Below are 2,416 nucleotides of genomic sequence, written 5' to 3'. Positions count from 1 at the left end.
TTCATGTTTAATCCTAAAGGCACATCATGGTGTTCAAGGAATGGGAAAAGTTTTGCAGCTGCACTCGGCAGGTCAAACCATCAAAAGCACACACTCTGGATAGATTCTAGTTGTAGGGTAGAAGTTGGGTTGCCAACTGCCAGGTACTGGAAGATATTACAGCACACTTGCTCAATGTTATTCTGATTAAAAAATTCCAACCATCAATAGTGTCTATTGATGATTGGATATAGACACTATTGATGGTTGGAATTTTTTTTTATTAGAATAACATTGAGCAAGTGTGCTGTAATATCTTCCAATAATTATACCAGCACCAGAGGTGGATTTTTTTGATTACTAAATAACTTCCAGGTACTAGCTGGAGATCTCCTGCTACAACAACTGATCTCCAGTTGATAGAGTTCAGTTCACCTGGAGAAAATGGCCACTTTGGCAATTGGGCTCCATGGCATTGAAGTCCCTCCCCTCCCCAAACCCCTTCTCTCCTCAGGCTCTGCCCCAAAAACCGAAGAGAGACCTGACAACCCTAGGTAGAAGTTTGAATGGGAGGAGGGGAAGGAGTCCTTTTTCCTAGGATTAAAAAAGGGGAGGGGACTCTGAGCAGGTTAACCAGTATGCTCCCTGATTGGCAGAAAGCAGGAATTCTCATTCCCAAATACGGAAAGGTGGGGAAGTCTTAGGGCAGGGAAGAATGTATTAGATGTGGGCCTGGTTACGTCACTGAACTGGGCTTGCTGGAAAAAGCTCTCAACTAACTAGTCTTCAGACATGTGAGGAGGGGAAACTCTCGACTGAAGATGCTAATGTGTGGTACACTTATAAATCTGCTTATAGGAGGTGTAAGGAGTAACATGAAGAATTAACCTTCAGGCACAGTTTGTGAATTTCCTTTTTTCAGTTGATAATTACATTCCAACCCCAAATAAGATCTATGTGGTTTGAATATGATGTACAGATATTGATCGTATGGGCCTGGATGTCCAACTAACCACCTGATAAGAGGGTAGTAGAATTCCTACAACTGGCATTCCAGGAATGTGTAATATTTATATAGGGTTGCCAACTGCCAGGTGGGGCCTGGAGATCTCCTTGAATTACAACCAATCTCCAGATGACAGAGATCAGTTCTCCTGGAGAAAATGGCTGCTTTGCAAGGTAGACAATATCCTGCTAAGTTCCCTCCCCAAGCTCCACCATCCTCAGGCTCCTCCTCCAAAATCTCCAGGAATTTTCCAACTGGAGTTGGCAACCCTGTGTTTATATGAAACAATACCTTATATAAATTCTGTAATATGTGGGATGCCTCTCTAGAGTGCTTCGATGACAGCTATGTCAACAGCCACTGTGACATAAGCAGGTCTACTTGGAAGTAAATCCCGTGTAATTCAATGGTGCTTACTCCCCTTATCTTCCTTCTCTGTGTGTGTGTGTGTTCTCTGGCTGCTCTTTACCTGGATGAAGACAAAAGTATTCAAGAATGGGAATTCTGAGACTTCAAGTAGCTAACAATTGGTAATTTAGACTAATAGGAGGTTATTTAAAGGAAATCTCAGACTAGGTTTTAAGGAGTAGTATAATAAGAAGAAATATATGATTCAAAACTACTAAGCGATATAGTACATTTTAGCTAGGGGATATTGGAGTTTGTTATCTATGGCTTGTTAATGTAGATTTTTCCAGCAACCTAGTTGTCAGCGTAGAATATAGCAATGATATGGCACTCTTTAGAAGGTTTAATATACTGTATGTATAGTTCTATGTTTGATGTTATGGTGTTTATTGTGTTTTTGTACTGTTTTTATATAAATAATAAAATATAAGTAAAAAAAAAAACAATTGGTAATTTAACATCTTCCAGTCTTTGTATCATCTAGGTAATATATATTTCTCTTTGTAGATTTTGTAAATGAATTTAAATTTCATATTGCTAAAAATATAAATGAGAAAACTACTAATAAAAATGTTGTTTTTGCACTTTCAGTAATTAGCCAGCATACCAGATATCTTGTTTGTGATACTGAATTACTGACAACCTGACCCTTTCTTGCTAATTATGAGGAAATAGCACCATTTGCATTATTTTTCACATAACCTGTACACTGATGTTTTCTGAACCCATACCTACACTTGCAACAGAGACCTGCAATAAATAAGACCTGTTGAATTGTACCGATGCAATTAATCTAGCAGGCCCACGCATGTCCTCCAGCATAGACAATGCATACCTTTTTGGTATGGAACGTGTATGGACATTTCTGTTCCACCCAGTTGGTTTTCAGCATTTCCACAATGCATTTCAGGAACGACCCGGGGACCTTGCCCAGGGGACCTTTCAACGAGAGAAAACACAACAAGACTACAACTCCCACAATCCAACGCGCGCGCATCCCGCCTTGGCCTACAAGCCGCGAAG

Source organism: Euleptes europaea, unplaced genomic scaffold (genome assembly GCF_029931775.1).
Source record: "Euleptes europaea isolate rEulEur1 unplaced genomic scaffold, rEulEur1.hap1 H_1, whole genome shotgun sequence".
Lineage (NCBI taxonomy): Eukaryota > Metazoa > Chordata > Lepidosauria > Squamata > Sphaerodactylidae > Euleptes > Euleptes europaea.
The sequence above is the reverse complement of the archived record's forward strand: the minus strand, read 5'-3'. Positions refer to the sequence as shown.